This window comes from Tursiops truncatus, chromosome 3 (genome assembly GCF_011762595.2).
Source record: "Tursiops truncatus isolate mTurTru1 chromosome 3, mTurTru1.mat.Y, whole genome shotgun sequence".
In the NCBI taxonomy this organism is placed as follows: Eukaryota; Metazoa; Chordata; class Mammalia; order Artiodactyla; family Delphinidae; genus Tursiops; species Tursiops truncatus.
This window is the reverse complement of record NC_047036.1, coordinates 138,269,732-138,279,412: the sequence shown is the minus strand read 5'-3', so window position 1 is coordinate 138,279,412 and position 9,681 is coordinate 138,269,732. Positions and strand designations below refer to the sequence as shown.

Here is a 9,681-nt window from a genome sequence, read left to right as displayed (position 1 = left end):
AAATAAATGTAGTTAGCATAGAAAGTATGTGTGGGTATAATCGTTGGGTATGAAATAAATACATTTAACAACTCAGCTAATTTGTGCTCCCTAAGGGCAACACTAAAGCAATTTGACATAGCTGCAACATTACATCAACAAATGAATATAGCCAGAATTTAAGAGAAAAGGGGTATATGGAAAGCTTTTGATGTTGATAAGTTTTGGTGTCTTTACCTTGATGATAGAACATAGCCTTCTGGGGTTATTTTAGTTCTGGGGTTATTTAGTTGCCATAGTTCTTTTAGTTCATAAGCAATTCTGGAAAAATTCCAAAGTAAGTAAATTAAAACATGTATAATGTCACTTCTTCTGGGTTTGAGCATTTCAGACTAGTGCTTTTGCTATTGCATAAAGTTTTGTTTATTTATTTTAGTTGAATATAGATAATTACATATCAGAATGCAAAAAGGTAGGCAGTTTGGCCATTTGGTTGTAACTATTATAGAAGTGAACTAAATTTCACCTTTCAGAACAGAATGCAAAACTCTTAGAGGAAAAGTAGCCTATTAAGTGTCTTAAAACGGTTCTTTTCACAGTTATTTTGGACAGCTGCAAACAGGAGAGATGAGTCATCATGTGGAGCTCTTGAGGTCATGGGAGGATTCCAGATACCCTTATCCAGTACACACTCAAAACATCCCAAGGTAGGGAACATATTCAATTTGGAAACATACTAGTATTATCAAAATATTTCTTTAACTATGTAAATTAAAACAGAAGTTACAGTATTAATCATTACATAGCATTATAAAACTAAAGGTTTCAACATGGTGGAGAGTGGAATAAGAAACCAAGGGTCTCTAGGAGAGGTTGGATCAGTGATAGAAACCTCCCAATGTTAAGAGAAGTCATACTGTCTTCCATAGGTAGTTATGTCTGTTTTAACTGCTGAAAATCCAATGCCTATTATGGTGACTGACACAGAGTAAGCACTCAAAAAATGTTTGCTTTTTGACACCGTAACCTGCCATAATAAAATGGGATCATGGGCTAATGATCTCATGGATTCTCCTCCATGATATTTTGGTCGTGTTCCACATTTGCCAGGAGCAAGCTAAAACAATGGTTGGCAAGGTATAAAAGGAAAAGGCTGGATCCAGAACATGGACCTGGAGAAACTGAAGGAGGAAATAATAGTTAAAACACCTTCAATTTCCAAGTAAAACTCTTTGTCCGGGAGACTGGACCTCTGTTATTTTCTTCTTTTCAGTTCAGAAACAGACCCTGAATAAGCTTCACTTGCTCATTGACAATTAAAACAACAATGATTATTACAAGAACATAGTGAGAATTATCTCTGATTCTAACGCATAATATGTAGAATGAGCTCCTAAATCAGGTGGTATGACATACAGAAATCTTTCTATAATTGGATAGCTTTTTAGGCTTTCCTTCTAACTCCAGCTCCTGGGAAAGAGAACTGAAGAGTGCATAGAGCAGATATGAATAACATTTTGAAAATCTTACACATCTGGAGTTACTACCTTGCAAGCTTCTCAACTGCTTTTATTTACTTTTTTAATGATTGTTTAAAATATCTTATTAAATTTAAAACCCAGCATGTAACTGTTTCTCCATATATTATTCAGATGCTTATTTTTGAAAATATTCTTCATAATATATAATGCACAATAATTATATTCCTTACATTTATTCTGTAATTATTTATTTTATAAAAAAAGTATATAAATTAACTTGTTCGTATCCAAATTTAAAAATAAAATTAATGTAAATGTAATGTGCATGCCAGTAAAATGAGATGTTCTTAGCTGTTAATAGAAAATAAAACCACATGGAAAACGAACTTTTTCACTTAGAAATACATAACATATAGCTCGCTTAGTGGGATGAGTATTTTTCTTCCGTGATGTTCCAAGTCATGTTAGCTGTTTGACCTCACTGGTTTGTTTTGAGCTTTACTGAAAGAAAGAAAGAAGGAGAGAACAGCAAACTCTGAATTTAGATACAGACTCCTCTCAGACATCTCTCCTTTAAAATAGAAAATGGCATGGGATTCTCATGCTTTATTCTACCTAGTTCTAAACTCACTTAGTATACCTTTAAATTGACCTCTCTCTTTTTTTATTATTATTATTATATTGAGGGAATCAACCTTTCACGGGCAATGTGAACTGGAAATTCAAATGAATTCAGTTGAATTCATCCTTAAGCCTTCTCTAACAGTGTTCTTTTAAAGGATCATTACCTGTTTCGAGTGCTTAATGACATCTGAAAGAACGTCCTTTAAAAATGTGCCCAGATTCAAATAGCTTGGAAGATTAGATTATGTCTCAGCTCAGCTACTTACTTGTGCAACTTTAGGCAAGTCAGTTTACTCTTCTCTGCCTTGGTTTCATCATGCAGCTGCGAAATGATTCTTGAGCCACAAGTATGATGGCTAGATGAGACTATATTTTGGAAAGTACTTTCTAAGCTCCGAAGATGTACACATGTATGACAGATACTCTTATTCATCTACTCAACAGACATCCCACCTCTCTTCTTTGCTAAAAGAATTTTAATTATGTTGTGCAAAGCAATGTACCCAGCCCCAGGAAATAACTTCTTATTGATCTAATCTAGTCATGGATAGATACTAATTTCTCAGCCTTGCTTGCACTGAAGGGTTTCCATGTTACTCTCTTCTGGCTGAATAAACAGAACAGGAAGTCTGCTAGCATGGGAAAGATCTTTGCTCTCTAATGTGAGGTGAGAGAAGATAAGGTCCTTACTTTCCTAGTTAACCATTGCTTTCTGTCTTTGAATGAAGACATACAGTCCAAAGTCAATACCCTTACTAAGAAAGGGAGAGAAGTTAGTTGAAAGCGGTTGGGTCTTAGGTGAAGTCATTGAGGACCTGAAGAAAACCCAGCAATTTCCAACATCTACAATTAGTTTTAAGTGAGAAAGACAAAACTATATTAGGTTAATACATATTACTTGAGATTTCTGTTACCTACTGCCAAATGCCTAAGACAGGTATTATTATGAATAGCCTTGTAGCCACTTTGGGAATGAGAAAATGGAAGCAAGATAGGTAGCTAGGGAATTTTAACCAAGAGTGCATGAATCTCTGGGTTCTATGAACTCTGTGGAATTGTGTGCTAACCTGTGTGTGCATATGTATACACTTCAGGAAATTGTTGAATTAATATTCAAATAGGTATGTGATCCAAAATATCTTCTCCCACCTGCTATATTGGTTGTGCCGGCACATGGAAGACACTCAATAAGTATTTGATGACTAAACGAATGAATAAATGAATAATGTCAACATTTTGCCTTTTATGTTCTGGATAGTTGCTAAAACCTTGAGATTTCAGGAGTGCCAACTCATGCTCCCACTCCTCAAAAAGCCTGCATTCTCAAAGAAAAACAAGGAATAGAAAAGATTTCTCTTTTTTGTAGTGGTACTTGATGAGGTAGATTTGTGCAAGGATGCTGTAGAAGCAGGGCCCTGTGCCCCCACAAAAAAAGCACAACATACTTCATATACCCCAGACTTTTTCAGTGGTAAGAGGAAATCCACTCCAGAGAAATGACAAGAGTGTAAATTTTGTTGAACTATGAAGAAGAGTCCAATACACAATGTAGCAGGTTGAATAATGTTCCCCCCAAATTTATGCACATCAGGAATCTCGTAATGTGGCCTTATTTGTAATTAGTTAAGATGAGATCATATTGGGTCCTAGAAGAAGTCGTAATTTCAATGACTGGTGTACTTACAAAGAGAAGAGAGGACACATAGAGAAACACACAGGAAAGAGGGCCATTAGAGAGGCAGGGATCAGAGTAATGCAGCTACAGGCCAAGCAATGCTGAGGATTACTGGCAACTACCAGAGCTAGAAGAGAGGAATAAAACAGATTTTCAAAGGCTCCAGAAGGAACTAACCCTGCTGGTGTCTTGATTTCAGACTTCTTCACTCCTGAACTGTGAAAGAATAAATTTCTGCTGTTTTAGGCCATTTAGTTTGCGGTAATTTGTTATGGCAGCCCTAGGAAACCAATACAGATGTAGAGCCAACAGGAAGGCTCGGTAAAGTCCTCAAAAAGAAAAAAATTATGAGCTCAATTTAGAAAGTATTTCAAGATTTTTATATTACTTCATTCAAATTTAAAACAAAAAAATCCACAATACAGTATCTCAAACCACTTCATATACTCTAGGCTTTTTTAATGGTTATAAGAAATCCACACTAGAGTCAAAACCCAAAAACCAAAACAAATACTGCCAGAGTCTGAGCTTTGTTAAACTACAAGGAAGAGCTGAATACCAAGTGTTTCCATTCTTGCTGTTGAAGTACAAATTCAAGACTCAAGCTGATAACATTTATTAAAAAGCAAATTTTGTGCCTACTGTTGTCTAGAACCAGTCCTCCAGTATAATTTTGACTCTTCTGAGTAGTTCAGCGGTGAGAGGGGGCTTGAAAGATTTGCACTTTTAAAATAAAATAAAATTGGGGCAATAATTATTGATATTTCTAAGCATTTTTCAAGAAATAGATGTATATACATCGCAGTGGATGTTTTTCTTCTGGTCAGCATTCATTACTCTCTCTTCTGGTAACCTCATTTTGATTTCCCTTTGTGGAACCACCATTCTCTCATGTTCACTAGACATGGTTTGGGGAATTCTGGTGTGTGCACATGCAAATAAGACAAATCTGGAACTTTTGCTGGAACTACCAGGAGAGAGACACTATTTTATGCTAAGGTTGCTAAAATTGATGAGCTAGGTGAGGCTAAGGGACAACCTGGCAATTCCTGGAAGTGGAGGAGTAAGAAGAAATGAAAAAGGGGCTCTCTTCTTTATCAAACATCTCTCATATCACAGGCAGTATGTGAAGTGTTTTACACAGAGTGTTTCATGTAATCTCACATAAATCCTGTAAAGCCAATGTTATCTCCCCCGTTTTCAGAGGAGACTTAAAGAGGTTAAGTGACTTGTCTAAGATTACAGAGTGTCAAAGCAAGAATTTGAACTCGGGTCTGTGAGATATGGAAATGGGTTATATTTACCATTTCTTTCCAATCTGAGTATTCTCCTATCTTAAGAGTATACATATAAGTTTATGTACATGTTAAGGTTATCATGATGGGCTGAGATAAAATTACATATTATACAGTGGTTTTATATCATATTTTAGCAACTCCATCAATCCTGATAAGAAATCTGCTCTCTGGTCACAGAATGCTTTTGACCATGGCCAAACTGGTGACCAAGAAATATCTCCCTCTGTGGTGTTGCTGAGCCAAGTGGACACTGCTAGTCATCTTCCATGTAAGATTAATTGTGTAGCATAGAAGCTTATGACAACCACATTTGCGTTAAATGGAAGCACCATCCATTCACTTGCTCAGGCCAAAAATGGGGTTCATCCTTAACCACCCTTCTTCTCTCATTGCCCGTAGCCATTAACAAGTTATGTCTACTTTACATCCAAAATATATCCTGGATCAATATTTCCCCATCTCCTCTGTCACCATTCTAGTCACGTTACCATTTTCTGTTAGTACCACAAAGTTGTTTTCGTGATCTTTTAAAAACAGAAATCAGAAGGTATCACTTGCCTGCTTAAAGTGCTTCAAATGGCTCTGTACTGCAATTAGAATAAATTCCTAGCTTCGTACCATGCCTATGAGACTCTAGTATCTTCCTTCTACCTACACCTAAACTCATTCCCTACTATTGTCCTCTCTCCTGCACTCTAGCAGCCCTAACCTTTACAAAAATATATTATTTCTTAAGCACACTGAGGCTATTTCTGCTTCAGGGATTTTACATACTGTTTTGTCTTCTTGAAATCCTCTACTTCTGTGTCTTTGCACAACTAATGCCTACTCATCATTTAGTTGTCATCTCAGTCACCCCCCCTTACAGAGGACTTTTTGAGCATCCTACCTAAAGTAGCACCTTATGTTAGTCACTTTTCTCCCATTAGCCCGTTTTAATTTCTTCATAGAATTTGTAACTAATTGAAATTATCTTATTTATGCATTTATTTACATTTTTATCTTATCTTCCTTACCTTCCACTTACTCAAGCTCTGTAACTTAAAGCCCCATGAAAGGCAGGGACTGTTTCTGCCTTGTGCATACAATAGTGTCTGGCATGCAGTATGTGCCCAGTAATAATTGTTGAATGAATGAACCAGAGTTGGAATAAAAATTAATGAACCCAGTATGAAAAGTTGTCATAAATCCATTTATTAGTATTTATTTTTCTGCTTTTATGTATTTATTTTTCTGCTTTGGATACAAGTGGGCAACCAGCCAACTGCGGGAGCTGCAAAGCCACTTCTACAAAGTGGACATGTTATTGGATGGGAAAAAGACAATTAACTGTCATACTTGTGTAGTCCTCCCTCCTTGAACCCAAGCATTCAATATGAAAATCAAACAAGAAAGCTTTGTGTTTGAAAATGAATTCCCTGCAGTAGAGGTTAGCATGTTTTTGACATTTGTACCCAAATTCACTTTCCCAGAAATGAACAACCACCAAGGGTGAAGGATAAAGGGTAGTGTAATTTCCATCAATAGCAGACACCATACTTAATTTTATTTTTGGCTCAGAAACTCTGGTCAATTTTAGAACAATGCATCAGATAGAAAGTATACCCTGCCACCAAAAGCGTATATAGAGGAGAGAAATAAATGTTTTATAAAGCCTAATATGCTGGGTTGTACCTTGCTATTTCCATAATGTCAGAGCACAATATTTCTCTATTTGTGGACTACAAATAAAACATTTCTTCCATCAGCAAAATGAGATTATTCATTGTAAACAGGGATCATGTTCATGGAGACAAATAGCTCGAAGTAAATTATAGGTAAATGAATCTGTTATAGGTTAATAAACTACCAGTCTGTTGGTTGTAGTACAATATTTACCCCAACTACTTGTGGAGTTTTCCACAGAAATAATATTCATGAGGCAATTAGATACATGGTTATACCAGTGCTGCCCAGTAGAAGTTTCGGTGATGCTGGAAATGTTCTATATCTGTGTTGTCCAAAATGGCAACCACTACACACATGTGCTTATTGAGCACTTGAAATGTGGCTAGTATGGCTGAGGAACTGAATTTTAAATTTTATTTATCTTTAATTAATTTTAATTTAAATAGCCACATGTAGCTACTGGCTTTCATGTTGGACAGCACGAGTAGATAACAATATCCTTAACGGAACTAACTATACATAGAGATCTGGACAGTATGAATTAAACTATCCAGAGAAATTCAGCGCCTAGCCAAAGATGAGGCAGTTACCTTTCCCATAAAGCATTTTCCTTTTCACTGGTCTTCAAACCATTTTCTACCTTGGTAAGACCTGTGAGATAATCAGGTGCACTGAAGTGGCAGTAGGGAGAGTTTGGGGACAGGAGGTCCTTTTAAGATTAGTGGAGTCATAGACTAGGGTACATTTACATGATGTACTAACTTTAGAATCTAACCTCTCACACGAGCTAATAAATCTCTTAAAATAACTTGAGATAAGGGCGTAATGTTAAAACTGGTTAAACTGATGTGTAAGGACAAACACTTTGCAATCCCCACTCACCCCAGCTTACCTCTACAGATTTCATCATTGCATTTAAAGCAGAGAGGTATATAGAATTTCTTTTGTTCTTTCCTTAGTTCAATGTTTCTCAAATTTTAGTGTGCAATTTTCTGGATTAAATGGGGTACACAGAATTTTGTGTACTGTATTTTCCAGGTAATTTCAGGGCAATTTTTACATAATTGATATTGTCTTCTGTACTGACTTAACTAACTCCCGTGTGACTCGTCTACCTCTCTCAGCGCTTAATCCTAGCTCTTTTATATAAAATTATTTTCACCCAAGGTTGTGAAGCAGATCAATTCAGTATTGCTTCAATTACATTTAAAGCTTTTAAAACATTCATACCTACAGTTGCCTAAATTTTCTAAGTATTTGCAAGCTCAAAGGCCTAATTGCTAAGAGCAGAGTTCGAAACAATCTAATACATTTCAAGCATCTGAATACTGAATGGTAATACCTATTTCTACATTTTTTTCATCTTTTCCAGGCCAACGGAAGCTTTACATTTTTAGAATCTTTTCAGAGTTAGAGTCAACTCATGAAAAAATATTGTTTGAGATTTTAATTATAGGAAACTAAATATTCCCTTTTCCACTCTTAGAATTTTCTAGATAGGTTTCTTAATATCTTCTTACCTCGAAATCATATTAGATAGCTTCAGATTGTCCAACAATTAATGTCTTTATGTAAGTTAGTAAATTCCTGAGTATCATCCTAGAAACTGTTGTGGAAACAAAAAGATATCTAATAGTATTATCAATATGCAGGTATTTTACAACATAGTTGTGGTCACAAGATAATCATAGGTGAAATAAATGTGAGTGAGTAATATTTTAGAGCTTGTTTTATAAGTTACTATTTTACAAGTCAACTTGTGTCAAAGTATTTAAATCAGTGGTTTCTGACAAGCATTGCATGTTGTGTAAAACCTATCACAGGTTGGCAACTAAATTGTGATCAACACATAAAATAGATTTGGTGCTTCTGAAACACACACGCACACACACAGGGTTTATGTTTTTCACGGGGAATGTTTTATTTTTATTCTTAGAGATGGAAGTTTATCAGGAACCTGTATTTAGGAGAAATACCTGGGTAATTTATTAAGCAAGAATAGCCCAAGTCTTACCATCTTTATGAAACCAACAGTAATATTACAGTCCTATGTATTTAACGATGTCGGCATTTGAAAAATTTGACACTGAGTCTTAAATTCTGTAATAGTGCCCTATGCAAATGTGCTCACTGTTTAACAAAAGCAAATCCTTCTTTATGTCTAGCTTCTATGAGACTGTAAGACGGGCAAGAGAAGGGACATAGTTCCTCACGTTCCTGCAGAATTCCAAGAAGAGTGAGCAAGTGATACAAATTGGGTCTTCCGTGTCCTTCTTTAAATTCCTTAGCTACCCTTTCAACTCATTTTCAAATAAAATTGAGTTTGCTCTCCTAATTTCTTAGTTTAGGTCCTTTTCCTGATTGCTTCACAATTCACTTCTGCAACTGTTTATTGAGTACAGCCACCTTGCTGGGTACTTAAAAACAGTCCTTGCCCTGAAAACGTTCATCATGTAGTGAGTAATGTTATCCTCCCACTTATTCTTCTACAGTCTTATTTATCTTCTTTCCAACTTTGAGTTATAAGACTATCATAAATATTTATTGAGCACTTAGTAGAAGCTCAATAAATATTTATTTGAATAAAAGAAAACATAAATGTGCAGGGCACTGTGCTAGGCCCTGCATTTTAAAAGATCAGTGACTGGCTGAGTGTGAAGTGGAAACCTGGAGCTACAAAGCATATTAAGGAGCAAAAAACTAATTTTGTATTTGCTATAATATCAGAAAATATCATTTCCCCCTCCTTCCTAAAAAAGATGTCATCGTAAATCTAATTGAATGGAGCTTGGCTATGCTTTCAACAATCCTACTTTTAGTCAGAAGAGAGGCTATATATCAGGTTATCAGGTTTAGCATCTAGAAATCAGATTGAACAAAATAATCACATCAGCATCTCCCATGTTCTTTTGGCCCAGATAACTGTTGCACAGTAAGGCATCCCTCAGTGTGGCCC

At 35.8% G+C, this 9,681-nt stretch overlaps 1 long non-coding RNA gene across 1 annotated transcript in view; it reads left to right on the top strand.

Moving 5' to 3' along the window:
* The first annotated feature begins 626 nt into the window (after positions 1-626).
* LOC141278354 (uncharacterized) overlaps positions 627-9,681 on the top strand; it is a 411,822-nt gene continuing 402,767 nt past the window's right edge. Inside the window, exon 1 of the long non-coding RNA XR_012330939.1 lies at positions 627-686. This is a non-coding gene — a long non-coding RNA (uncharacterized lncRNA). The remainder of the gene's footprint in view (positions 687-9,681) is intronic.